Genomic DNA, 13,921 nt, shown 5'->3' on the forward strand with positions numbered 1-13,921 from the left:
CTCAGAGCACCAGCTCAAGTCTTAATCTCCCTTTCAAAAGCCCTCACACATGCAACAGAAACCACTTCTACCAGCTACCAGGGCGTAACTAGCCCAGTTGGGCAGACACTCAAATTAACCAGCACATATCCTAGGAGGCTGAGCCATGTGGAAGACTTGTTTTACATCTGAAGAAATCAGAGGCCCACAGAGGCAAAGTAACTTGACCATGGCCACACAGCTTGCTCCCCAGGTTCTACGTCCATGTTCATGGGATGTTGAAGGACTATCCGTGTGATAGGATACAGGGAAGGGGGGTCTAGGACATGCTGTGCCCAAGGTTATCTGGCTGTGAGGTTTTGGTGAACACCCATTATCTGGCAAAGCTATTCTTCCTGTCGCTAACCTTCTGTCCTCCACACACAGGCAGCCCGCACCATCCATGGCCAGCTGCCTCCCAAGCAGCCTCCTTCTGGCAGCTGAGCCCAATCCATCACCACAGCCTCAGGACATGCAGGCGGTAGCCCAGCTGCAGCCGTGAGGTCCAGAATCCCATGAGACATAGGTTAAAGCCAGAAACAGCTGACCTCTTTGTTTTTTCTTTTGAGGCAGGGCTTCAGGTATTCCGGGTTGGCATTAAACTCAAACTGAGGATGACCTTGAGTTTATGATCCTCCAGCCTCTATCTCCTGATTGTGAGATTACAGTAGATGATCACACCGAGGTGCTGGGGACTGAACCCAGGTCTTTGTTAGGCAAGCACTCTACCGACTGAGTCACATCCCCAGTCCCTGACTTCCTTCCCCAATCTCTGATAACTCTGATAACTTAATCTTTTATTTGGTTTTGGTTTGGGGTTTTGTTTTTTTGTTTTTGTTTGGTTTTGGTTTTTCAAAATAGGGTTTCTCTGTTACGGGAGGTCCTCCCACTCCTCCAGCCTATCACTGCTGAGATACCAGCCCATTGGGGTGTGGTCTCTCTCCCTTTAAAAAAGCGGCCACTTCCCTCTCCTCTCTCTCTTCACTTCCTGCTCTGCTGGCGACTAGACTTCCTTCCTGGTTGCGCAGAGGGCTGATGGTGATCTGTAAGTTTTTTTCCCCTTTAAATAAATACCACCCTATTAATCATAATTCCAAACTGGTGTGGCATTGTTTATGACTTACGCCTTCATTTCTCTGTGTAACAGCCCTGGCTGTTGTGGAACTAGCTTTGTAGACCAGTCTGGCCTTGAACTCACAGAGATCCACCTGCCTCTGCTTGGTTTAAAGGTCTGTGTCACCACCATCTGGCAAGTTAATCTTAAGAGCCTAATTGAGATAATATTCTGTGAGGTTGGCTGTCACTTTACAGGAAGACTGAGGCTCAAGTCTCCAAAGTACAGGGTGGAATTAAACCAGATTAGCCCACGAGAGCCCATCCACTTCCTAGCCAACACTCAGAAGGAGGCCAAAGTAAGTCTTCTAGACAAAAGGACCCCAGCTCAGAGAGGGGCTTGGAGGTGAGCAGGATGTTGTTGGGCAGAGGAGGGTGGGGACTCGTGTGTTGCAGCAGGGATAGCACTCAGCCCCTAGATCCAGAGTGTAGCAAAGATATTCGTCCTGGTTCCAAAATTAGAATTAAAAAGGTAAAAAAGAACCCAAGAAAGAAACACAGTTTGGCCCCAGAATCAGAGCCATCTCTGCCCCTGACACCAAACCAACCAATCCCTGGGAAGGGAAAATGGATCACTGAGCCCCTAGAGACTTGGAATTCCCCTTAGGCAATGACTGGCAGTTGGGCAGCCAATCCCAAGCCCAGAGGTTTGGGATTCCCTATATAAACCTCCTCTTTTCATTTCTCAGGGCCTCTCCTGCCCTGTTCCTGTTGATGCTGTTGCTGTCATTGCAGCCATTGCCACTTCAGATGGACAGAGGGACCCGAGTTAACTCGCAATAAAGGCTCTGCTTTGATTCAGATACGGTCTCGTGGTGATGTTTTGGGGATCTGGACTTTGGGCATAACATGGTATGACCGACTCTTCTCCAGCCAGCCTTGCCTTCAAACAACCCTACACTGGGAATGGCTGGCCTTACTGTCCAGCTCAGAGCCCTCATGCTGTCATGGGGCAGCAGGGAAGATGTCTTTAACTGCAGTCTCAACCTTCCTAATGCGACTTTTAATACAGTTCTTCATGTTGTGGTGATCCCCAGCCATAAAATTATTTTCATTATTACTTCATATGCTACTGTTATGAATTTTAATGTAAATATATGTTTTCCTGTGGTCTTGGGCAGCCCCTGTGAAAGGGTCATCCAACTTCCAGAGGTTGAGAACCATTGCCCTATAGGAAGTCAACTTCTTCCTGTGTACCTACTGAATGGGAGCCTCACCATAAAGGCAGGTCACGTAGGAAGCTGAGGCTAAGGGACATTAAGCAACTTGTCCAGGTTCATACGGGACAGTTGGACATTAGACCTGATCCAGTATCTCTCAGGTCCCAGCCAGACTTGGGCTGCCTTTCTAGACATTCTCATCCCAGTTAAGCCTCAACTAAAGATGACAATGACGTCTTGCTTCCTTCCTAGAGATGAAGCCAAAGCTGTTACAGAGGGCACAGTACCAGGCCCATTCCTGCTCACTTCTCCAAAGTCAGTTTGGGGGCCACCATGTCTTCCTGATGAGCTATATAGCTTCACTATATCTTGGCCTCAGTTCTTAGGGATGGATCCCTACTCTCTTCACCATATGTGGAGGCCAGATCAGTAGCTAGTGCAGGTTAGAAATAGACAGCCTGTGTTCCTGCCTCAGACAGCAGCACTTTTACCCAGTGTGTGCCAGCTAGGACCATAAAAGGAACCTTAGAACTCCCATTTCTTGCCCCACCTCTTCAAAATGCTCACAGTGGCCTCAGTATCTATTTTTGCCTTCTTCCAATGCATCAGAATTTCTGAAATCTAGCTGAGCATGCCACCTAGAATGCACACTACATGTCCCAGCTTCCTCTGCAGCTATGTGGGAACCAGATGGTTAAACTCTGACCAATGGCAGATGAGCACAGTGCTCACAACTTCCCTGTTGTCCTCTTGCTTTGTTTTCCCCTCCTTTCTGCCCAGACTTTGGCAGCTGGAGTGCGGGACATGTTTATGATCAGCTTTGGTCCCTAAGAGCAGGCAGTAGTGTAGTGATGGAACAGTAAGATAGAAAGAGTCTGAGCCCCTCTGGGCAAACTGTCAAACCAAACCAGAACCTTTGTTTAACACGACTGGGTGCTACAGAGAAATCAGGCCGGTGGAACGGCTCAGCAGGTAGAAGCATTTGCCACCAAATGTCAAGGCTGATGATCTGGGCTCTGCTTCGACTCCTAGAAGTGGTCGCCTGAGGACTACATGCATGCCATGGCATGTGGGCACGTATACACACACATACACACTAAACATAAAGAGAAAGGAAAAGCAGATCTGGTGGGGCTCAGCAATGGCTCTTCCTGTCATGATTAGGGCCCCATATTCCATGCTAGCACCAAAGAAAATGCAGCAAAACTCAACAAGGTGAGAGCAGCTATCTTTGCTTAAACCAATGTGGGGATCTCAAAGTAGCCATGGCTAATAGACAGTAACCAGTGGCCAGATAACAGTAACCAGTTAATAGACCAGTAGCCATGGATAATAGACAGTAACCAGCGGCCAGATAACAGCAACCAGTTAATAGACCAGTAGCCGTGGATAATAGACAGTAACCAGCAGCCAGATAACAGCAACCAGTTAATAGACCAGTAGCCGTGGATAATAGACAGTAACCAGCAGCCAGATAACAGCAACCAGTTAATAGACCAGTAGCCGTGGATAATAGACAGTAACCAGCAGCCAGATAACAGTAACCAGTTAATAGACCAGTAGCCGTGGATAATAGATAGTAACCAGCGGCCAGATAACAGTAACCAGTTAATAGATCAGTAGCCGTGGATAATAGACAGTAACCAGCAGCCAGATAACAGTAACCAGTTAATAGACCAGTAGCCATGGATAATAGATAGTAACCAGCGGCCAGATAACATTAACCAGTTAATAGACCAGTAGCCATGGATAATAGACAGTAACCAGCAGCCAGATAACAGTAACCAGTTAATAGCCGACAGTTCTGAGGTGACACAGGCCTCTAAGTACATTTTGTTTCATTTTTATTTTAGAAATGTAAATGTTTTACAAAGTAAAGCCAAAGATTTCTAAAATGGCAACCTCTAAAGTTAAAATTCAGTCAGTAAACTTGACTCTAAGTTATTCTGCCATAACAACATGAGGGAATATTGAAGGTGACTTTAAAAGAGAGCTTTGGGGGGGGGGAGTTTTTTAATTGTTTGATTTTATTATTGTTAAGTATTTTTATTACATTTCTTTTTTAAGATTTATTTATTATATATACAGCATTCTGTCTGCATGTATGCCTGTGGGCCAGAAGAGGGCACCAGATCTCATTACAGATGGTTGTGATTGTCGGGAATTGAACTCAGGACCTCTGAAAGAGCAACCAGTGCTGTTCACCTCTGAGCCACCTCTCCAGCCCCAAATGGTTTCACTAATGCACCTAAGAATGGCTTGGAATTCACTGTGTAGCCAAGGCTGCCCTTGAACTCCAAATCCTTCTATCTCTGTCTTCCAAGTGCTGGGATTAGAGATGTGTGTCACCACACCTTGCTTAAAACAGTATTTTAGATTGTTTAATTAAATTAATTTATATTTTAAGTGATTAATGAAGCTTTCAATTAATTTAAAAATAACTAATAGGAATGAACTTATCATATGTGTATATGTTATTTCTACATGCATGTATATATGCTATGTGCAGGCCTGGTACCTGCGGAGGTCAGAGGAAGGTGTCAGAGTTCCTGGAACTGGAGTTACTGATGGTTATGAGCCATCGTGTAGGCACTGGGAACCAAACCAGGGTCCTCTGGAAGAGAAACAAGTGCTCTTAACTGCTAAGACAACTCTCAAACCCCAAGATTAATTTATTCTTATTTATGTGTATGGGTCTTTTGCCTCCATGTGTGTATGAGAACCACATGTGCTCACAGAGGTGAGAAGAAGGCATTGGATCCCCTAAAACTGGAGTTACAGATGGTTGTGACTGGAACATGGATGCTAGGAACCAAACCTGGGTCCTCTGGAAGAGCAGTCAGTGTTCTTAATTGCTGAGTAATCTCTCTAGCTCCTAAAACAAAATTTTGCTACACATTCCTGGTGTGCTCAGCTCTATGGATCATAGCTATCCAGGAAAAAGAACCACAACAAAATCCCAAACATCACTTAGATCTCTTGGTGGTGAAGATGATGCTGGGATGTCCTGTTTGCAACGGCAGTTTTTATCACACAGGATAAAGACAATGAGGACCAATAACCACAACACTCAGGACACTGAGGCGAGAGGGTCATGAGTTTAAAGCCAGCCAGGACTACATAGCAAAAGCCTGTCTCAAAACAAATGACTCAACAAACAAAAATAGTCAAACAAAAGAAAAAATGTCTTAAAGAATAAGTTTTCCCAGACTCAGGCTGGGGCAACAAGAAGACAGAGAAGCAGAAGAAGATCACAGAGGACAAAATTTTCCGTCTAAGAATAAAAAAGGAATAAAGCAAGAGATTTGGTCAACATCGAAGAGACACAGAGTGAAGCTGGAAAGACACTGTCAAGAAGAAAGAACTGCAAGAACTAAGTGAATTCTTAAACCTGCAGTTGCTGCACACACAAAAAAATAAGTAAAGGTGCAGATCCCAAATCTGTAGTGTAAGCATTCCTCAGACAAGGAGAGTGGACTGACGGAGAGAAATGTGAGTTCTCATGGCCTCATTTCAGAGAGAAGATGTGAAAAACCAAGTGTTTACGCTGATGCAAGAGATGAAGAACTTGAAAAATATACTGTAATGGGCAATAGGTAGGATGGGAAAAGGTGAAGGAAGTAGTGAACGAGAAGCTTGGTGAGGCAGAAAAGAAAAAACAAAATCTCACATAGTGTGCAGAAATATCCTTGAAATTATTGGAAATAGCAAGTGTGGCGGGTTTGGGTGTCCTGGAGGTGGGGACAGTCACAAGCCTCACCAAACACTTCCTTTGGGATTTGTGCTGAAAAAAGACAAAAAGAAAAGAGAACAATGAAATTTCATTAGAAGATTTAATTGTAAGAGCAGTCTGCCTTATGTCCAAATGTTATCAAAATCACTGTAGAATATTTTCTCAAGTGGAAGAAACGGGAAAGACAAGAAAAGGTTAATACACTGGAACAAAACATGGAGAGACGGGAAGCTGACATCAAGGCAGAGAAAGCGGTAGTGACCAGTGGTTGTGAGGTGTTTGAATTTGGTCCCAAACTGGTCAATGAGGAGGAGGAGGAGGAAGCAGATGGTACCTGCTACATTCAGGGGACAGGTGGTAAGGGTGACGATTCTATGAGTGTAAATGACACAGAGTTAGGCCTGCGCATCCCAAGAGATGCAGAAGAGATCGGGCTGGGAATGGTGGGAGAGGTGACAGGTGAAGACAATGGAGAAGAGGCAAGAAGATAGGGGAAACAACCCCAGGATCAACACTGTCCGTAGATGACAATCGACATTACTTGTTCTGTCACCTAGAATCTACAGGATGTTTACTTCCCCATGACAGTTCTGGAGGGATACTGTCCCCAGTTTCTCTTCCGACTTTGACGACGTCTCACAGTAAGTTCAGAGCAGTTGACAACCTGAAAATGGCCGTAAGAAGACGGTGGCTGTAACTCTCTATTCCCACAGGGAGTGGAACTGCTACTCCAGCTTCTGGATTTCACTGGGCCTGGATTATTTCCAGGAAGAACAAATTCATAATTAAAATACTTTCTGTTTAATCAGTTTTTAATGAGTGCTTTCCTTTCCCCTGTATTTATATGTTTTAAACCCGCCTGAAAGATGAGCACTGTCCTCCATAAAGGACACTGCACATGCAGATTCATGTTGCACATCTGGACTGTTACATGCACACGGAGAATGGACTTGTCCAAACTGATGGGTCAGCTGCAGTGCTCTGCGTTAAAGTTGTTCAAAGTTCTGCCCCTTTCTGCCAATAACTTGTAAGGAAAGACCATTATCCATCCAACCCAACGGGCCTTTTTTCTCTTTTAAGGTTTTCTATGCAAAGTTTCTTAACATTCTTAGCTTGGTATTTTAATTAGATAATGCTTATATTAGTTGTAGATGTCACAGGGGCAAAGATTCAATGGGTTGTCTTAGTACATGTCACATAACCACAGAGTACTGACAGTGTTAACAATTGTGAATTTTCAGTCGGGTGGTGGCGCACACCTTTAATCCCAGCACTCAGGAGGCAGAGGCAGGTGAATCTCTGTGAATTCGAGGCCAACCTGGTCTACAAGAGCTAGTTCCGGGACAGCTAGGACTGTTACACAGGGAAACCCTGTTTCCAAAACTAAAAAAATAAAAAAAATTGTGATTTTTTATTTCTAAAAGGAATAAGCACTGTCTCTTTAATTCCTGAATTGTTAGATCATCAACCTAATTAAACGCTATCTACAATTGAACAAACAACAAACAAAAAAATAGGTTTTTCTGTTTTCAAGTCCACTCACAGTGGCACCAGTAGTGCTGATGTCCCCAGCTCCCTCTTGTCACTGAGAGGAGCGCTGCTTCTTGGAAGAAACAGGTGGTTCTGTGTGGAAAATGTGTAAGACACATCTGTCATGAGTTATCATGCAGAGAAGAAAGACACTGATGGACAATGAGGTTGTGTCTTAGCAGAGGAGACCCAGAGCAAGGAACTCCACACTGCTTGTGATGGGCAGGCCTGAGCACTTTAAGGTGTTAACTCAGACTAGGAAAAGGGCCACAGCCTCTACCACAAGCCTGGAAAAAGGGCTATGTCTGCTGATGGATGAAAAGCCTTTGTCACTGGGTGATAGCTAAGAAAATTGCCCAGAGTCCTGCAGCTGGTATGGGGCCAGTTCAGAATTTGGGACAGAATTCTAACCCAGGAAGTGTGCCTCTGGAATCTTCTGAGATATGTCTTCCATAAAACAGGGTCTTCAGGATCAAGAGAGAAATGGGAAATACAGGAAGTCACAAAGACTCACAGCCATCAATAGTGGGATATTATTTGTGTTTTAATAAATAAAGCTTGCCTGAAGGTCAGTGCAAAGCAGCCACATTAGTCAGCCATGCAGGCCAGGCAGTGGAGACACACACCTTTAACCTCATTAGCCACACTAGTTAGCCATAGAGGCCCGGGGATGGCAGTGCACGACTTTATTTATTTTTTTTTTCTGATTCAAATAAAGATACTTTATTTTTTTTAATTTATTTATTAAGGATTTCTGCCTCCTCCCCGCAACCGCCTCCCATTTCCCTCCCCCTCCCCCAATCAAGCCACCCTCCCTCATCTGCTCGAAGAGCAATCAGGGTTCCCTGACCTGTGGGAAGCCCAAGGACCGCCCACCTCTATCCAGGTCTCCTAAGGTGAGCATCCAAACTGCCTAGGCTCCCCCAAAGCCAGTACGTGCAGTAGGATCAAAAACCCACTGCGATTGTTCCTGAGTTCTCAGTATTCCTCATTGTCCTCTATGTTCAGCTAGTCCGGATTTATCCCATACCCAAGAGAGGCCCTATCATACAACAAAAGTATATGCTCAACTATGTTCATGGCAGCATTGTTTGTAATAGCCAGAACCTGGAAGCAACCTAGATGCCCTTCAACGGAAGAATGGATGAAGAAAGTATATATATATATATATATATATATATATATATATATATATACTCTAATATATAGTAATACTCTAATATATTAGTAATACTCTAATATACATATTAGAGTATTACTCAGCAGTAAAAAACAAGGACTTCTTGAATTTTGCATACAAATGGATGGAAATAGAAAACACTATCCTGAGTGAGGTAAGCCAGACCCAAAAAGAGGAACATGGGATGTACTCACTCATATTTGGTTTCTAGCCATAAATAAAGGACAATGAGCTTATAATGCATGTTCCTAGAGATGCTAAGTAAGAAGGTGAACCCAAAGACAAACACATAGGCATCCTCATGAATATTAACCTTCATCAGGCGATGAAAGGAGACAGAGACAGAGGAGCACGGGACAGAAATCTCAAGGTCCAAATCAGGAGCAGAAGGAGACGGAGCACGAGCAAGGACCTCAGGACCGTGAGGGGTGCACCCACACACTGAGACAATGGGGATGTTCTATCGGGAACTCACCAAGGCCAGCTGGCCTGGGTCTGAAAAAGCAGTGCACGACTTTAATACCAGCACTAGAGAGGAGTATAAGGCGGGATGAGACAGGAACTCACTCTTTCTCAGTCTGAAGATTTCATGGAGGCAAGAGCTCTCTAGTGGCTTGGCTGCTTTGCTTTTTTGATCCTCAGGTTGACCCACAATATCTGTCTCTGTGTTTTTATTATTCATGCTGCATTGGCTCCTGACGTTTGGGGTATGATTCGTGAAAAAGTAGTTTGCCTAATTAGGCCATTAAGGGCAAGGTTAGCAGCACCTCTGCAGGAATGAATTCGAGATCAAATTAATATTGAATCTTATGACCATGATGGTGCATCGATAGGAGAGGTGATTTTCAAAGGTTTGAGAGAAAATTGAAATGTCAAATGTTATAATTATGGCAAACAAGGTCACCTTAAAAGAGACTGTAGATAGGGAATTCCTAGAAACAATGTTTTTTCTAAGAGTAATCCATTCAGAACACCCCTCCCTTCTGGACTATGAGGAAGGTGTGGCAAAGGCAGGCATTGACTAATGAGCGTAGGTCACCGAGGAATATTCAAGGTAATCCTGTGCTGTCAGGAAACTCCATGGTAGGCCTCAAACTCCCTACGCCAAATCTGGTTCAATCATTTCCTGTCATCATAGAGGAAACTCCTTCCCAGAGCAATTAAGGAACCTAATGCCTATTGTAAGAAATCATACCGCCCTGGATAATAGAACAGCTATAGAAGAGAGAACAAAAGATTCAGGAGAAACCATAAAGCAAGTATTATGGCAAACTTCTATAAATGAACAAAGACCAAAATTAAAAAATATGAATAAATGTCATTGTTATTGAAGGTCTGGTAGACACAGGTACAGATGTAACAATAATTTCATCAAAATCTTGGCATCAAAATTGGCCTCTTCAGGATGAAAATGTTCAGGTTTTAGGGATCAGAACTTTATCTCAGATAAAGAAGAGCATGAGATCTATTGAATGCATAGGGCCAGAAGGACAGAGAGGAAAATTAAAGCCCTATGTGGCTAACATAGCAGTGAATTTGTGGAGTGGTGATTTGTTACAGCAATAGACACTCGGGTTAACATTGCCCCAATCTTAGGGGGGGGGAACATAAGTTAACGTACATTTCTGGGAAAAATTTTAAAAGATTTTATAAAGTACAGTCACTGACCATTCAGGTTGCACAAGAACAGGGTACAGCTGATCTTTCAAAGGAACCTACAGCCCTACCCTTAAAATGGTTGACACACAAACCTGTATGGGTTAAGCAATGGCCTTTAGCAATAGAGAAACTGCAGGTTTTAGAACAGCTGGCACAAGAGCAACTAGATGCTCAGCATACTGAAGAATCAACCAGCCCTTGGAATTCTCCTGTATTTGTTATTAAAAAAAAGAACCTGGAAAATAGAAAATGGTAAAAGACCTAAGAGCTGTTAATAAGGTGATTCAGCCAATGGGCTCTCTGAAGTTTGGCATTCCTTTGCCTTCCATATTGCCTAAAGGATGATCTCATAGTTATTGACTTAAAAGATTGTTTCTTCACTATACATTTACAAGAAAAAGACAGAAAAATTTGCCTTTACAGGGAGGGTAGGAGTGCTGGGGTCTGCAAGGAAGAGTGGATCACCCTCATTCTGTGTGTGCCATCCCCGTAGCTGCATCTGGGGAGAGCAAAGGCAGGATGAGCTAGAAGTGAGAAGAGAAGGGCACAGACCCCCAAGAGAACCATGCTGTGTCCTGCCCTGGGCCTCGCCCCACCAGAGAGCCTCTGGCCTTGTCTACCTCCGGGACAGGCCACCAGGGGTGAGCAGAAGGCCCGGCACCTATTTCCTCCCTCGTTTCCCTCAGTCCATTATCTACAAGTGCAAGCAGAGCACAGACATGCTTCAAGCACACAGGGCTTTTGACAAAATGGAGCAATGACTAATTTAGCAGCTGGCAAGAAGTTATGCAAGTCCCCTTTCTGCCCAGGTGTAGCTTTCTTGCTGACTTTTAAAATAACCAATACAATGCCTGCCCCACATTCAAGGTCAAAGCTGGAGAAACCTTGCTGACTTCAGCTGGAGACCATTTGGGGGCAGGGAATCCATGACTGAAAGAGGGTCTGCAGGGACAAAGGCAAGGAACTGGAGGTGGGACCCCTCCTAGATTAAAAGGGGTGTGAGAAACAGACCAACCAAATACAGCAGCTTTTGTCTCTATGCTTGAGCCAGTCAATCAACAAAACATACTTAGACAGCCATGCGTAGTACATGCCATTCATGGCAGTGCTCCGGAGGCTGAGGCAGGAGAATATGAGTCCTGACCACATCAATTAACTCCAGGCCACCCTGCCCTATATAGTGAGACCTTTGCTAAAAACAAACGATTTACTTTACAATATCACAATGAATAGACAATGTATAGGACTTGGCCAGTAGTGGCTCCTGATGTCAGTGAAGGCTATGACGGGAGCTGGCGAGAGGACTCAGTGGTGAAGACGCCTACCGTCAAGTCTGCCTGCCACACCACCTACACGGTGGAAGGAAAGAACTCCTGGAAACTCTGACCTCCTCAGGCACTCCTCCCATGTTACACACACTCCCCGTGTTACAAGCCCTCACTTAGGGCTTCTGTTGCTGTGGAGAGACACCAAGACCATGGCAACTCTTATAAAGGAAAACATTTATTTGGGTGTCTTGCTCACAGTTTCAGAGGTTCAGTCGTTATCATCATGGTGAGGAACATGGTAGTGTTTCACCACCGTGGTGCTGGAGGAGTTGCTGAGAGTCCTGCATCTTTCAGGCAACAGAAAGTCGAGTGAGACACTGGGTGTCATATGCTTTTTCTGAGCGTAGGAAACCTTCCCTTCCCCCTTACAGTGACACACTCCAACAAAGCCACACTTCTTAATAGTGCCACTCTCTATGAGCTTATGGCGGCCAATTACATTCAAACTCCCACATAGCCCATGTTATATCCCCCTCCCCAGTAAGCACCCCCATTTGTACACCCTCCCCAGGAAGCACCCCCATTTGTACACCCTCCCCAGGAAGCAACCCCATTTGTACACCCTCCCCAAGTTAAGCACCCCCATGTTATACACTTAGAACAAAGTCCAGCATATCCCGAGCATTCAGGGAGCTATAGCTCCACTTACCGTGACTGAGGTAATTATTTCTGAAGCAGGAAGGCTTTATGGTAAATTTTAACTTTGTTTATCTGAGCAAATCTGGACTCTTGTGTTTTGGGGGAAGTGTGTAGGGTGTCTGGGGTGTTTTCTATATTGTTTGGTTGTTTTGTTACAAGGCCCTGCAAATTACTTTTTTTTAAGGCAGGGTTTCTCTATATAACGGCCCCAACTGTCCTAGAACTTGTTTTGTAGACCAGGTTGGCTTCAAACTCACAGAGATCCATCTGTTTCTGCTTCCCAAGGACCGGAATTAAAGTTGTGTGCCACTATGCAGAGCCCAAATCAAGTTTGGGGGGAGGGGACAGGGGTCCTCACTATGTAACCCGAGATAGACTTGAACTCTGGATAAGTCCCCTGCCTCGGCCTCTCGGTGCCACCACACCTGCATTTGTGAGAAAGGTCTTACTATGCAGCTGGGATAGATAGCCGCACTTACAACTTGACACAGCCTAGAGCTCTCCAAAAGGAAAGTCAGAAGAACCGCCTAGAACAGATGGGCCTGCAGGCCGGTCTAACAGGGATTGTCTTGACTGCTGATTGATGGAAGCGGGCCCTGCTCGCTGCGGCTGTTCGGAAGAAAGCTGAGCGGGAACCAAAGAGCGCCATTTCTCAGCGGCGTCTTCTTCAAGGTCCTGCCCCGACTTCCTCAGTGATGGACTGTGACCCATCAGTGTAAGCTGAAACAAACCCTTTCCTTCCCTCAGATGCTTTTCGTCAGAGCGTTTATACAGCAACAGAAAGGAAATTAGAACAGCATCTGGGCTCACGTGGAATTAAGAACCCCCTGAGTCAGCATCCCCAGTGCTGGAATCATGGCCATATCGCTCCGCTCCACTCATAGTGTTTAATGGACTCATTTAGGTGTGGGTCACATCCCATAGGATTCGGTGGGTGGCCATGACTACAGCAAAGTCTGGATCATTACCCACACACAGGGCACGGCTAGAGAGGCCCTGAACCTGCTTACGGCTTTCCTAAGACGTCTGCCAGTGGGGGCTGCCTCCTTCCTGGTGCTCCACAAGGGTGGGGTGCCAGGCAGCCTTGAGCTGTCACTGGCACCAGGAGGCACCAGCTGGCCCAGCTTCTAGACACTGCCTTCAGTGCGGTCACGTGACGTGTATCTTTAGTCTGTGGCGCCCACAGGCCTCGCCGTGGCTCTCTCAGATCAACCTGTCAGTTTATGTCCTCCTTCCTCCTCCAGAGGGAGGGGACGCTGCATGTGTATTTATAGCCAGAGTGAAGGCTGCTAGCAGGCCTGCGGAGGAAAGGACACGGGAATAGTTCTAGGGTGTCAGGCCCAGCCCAGAGAGCTGAACTGGGGCAGGTAGAAAAGGAGCTGAGAGTCCCCAGTGCTCCTCCAATCCCTGGAAGGCTTAGCGAGGCCTGGAGTAACTGTTCTGGGAACACTCTGCCTCCCAAGCCCCGTGGTTTCAACAGACTCGCTCTGAACCTAATGCCCTGCTCTGTAGAAGAGGCTTTAACAGGGGGACTGTGAAGGTCTCACGTCATCCCCACCAC

The 13,921-nt window shown here is 45.4% G+C and overlaps 1 pseudogene; it reads left to right on the forward strand.

The window, feature by feature from the left end:
* Window positions 1-421: 421 nt before the first annotated feature.
* Window positions 422-6,515, forward strand: LOC142831657 (zinc finger CCCH domain-containing protein 15 pseudogene; annotated as a pseudogene).
* Window positions 6,516-13,921: the final 7,406 nt, after the last annotated feature.

This window comes from Microtus pennsylvanicus, chromosome 11 (assembly GCF_037038515.1).
Source record: "Microtus pennsylvanicus isolate mMicPen1 chromosome 11, mMicPen1.hap1, whole genome shotgun sequence".
NCBI lineage: Eukaryota > Metazoa > Chordata > Mammalia > Rodentia > Cricetidae > Microtus > Microtus pennsylvanicus.